The sequence below is a fragment of the Camelina sativa genome, unplaced genomic scaffold (genome assembly GCF_000633955.1).
Source record: "Camelina sativa cultivar DH55 unplaced genomic scaffold, Cs unpScaffold13286, whole genome shotgun sequence".
Classification (NCBI taxonomy): Eukaryota; Viridiplantae; Streptophyta; class Magnoliopsida; order Brassicales; family Brassicaceae; genus Camelina; species Camelina sativa.
In genome coordinates, this window is record NW_010934322.1 from 1 (window position 1) to 343 (window position 343).

Genomic DNA, 343 nt, shown 5'->3' on the forward strand with positions numbered 1-343 from the left:
CTAGAAGCATCTTCTTCAAGTTCTTTGCCCTCAAGTCTCATCTCTTCCATCTTCCTCCTCGCTTCTTCTCCGGTCTCGTCCAGCTTCTCCTATTAATTAGCAATAAACGTCATTTTACTAACCAACTGTGCATATCTAAACACATAAAATATTCTGCAAGTTTATTACCTTGGCCGTGTCTTTGGTCTCAACGGCTTTTTGTTTGGTTTCCTCTGTCTTGCCAGACAAGAAACCCATAGCTCTCTTTGCCGTGTCCACCGCACTATCCTTTAGTTCACCAATCTTACTCACTCCCACATCTTTCCCTTCCGTCGCCTTCTCTGCTGTATAGTCTTTGTATTCA

General features: G+C 43.1%; 1 long non-coding RNA gene across 1 annotated transcript; it reads right to left on the reverse strand.

Moving 5' to 3' along the window:
• Window positions 1-14: 14 nt before the first annotated feature.
• Window positions 15-337, reverse strand: LOC109132027. Its single transcript, XR_002037324.1, has 2 exons — window positions 169-337; window positions 15-89 (listed from the first exon to the last, which is right to left on the reverse strand). It is a non-coding gene; the product is annotated as an uncharacterized LOC109132027 (long non-coding RNA).
• Window positions 338-343: the final 6 nt, after the last annotated feature.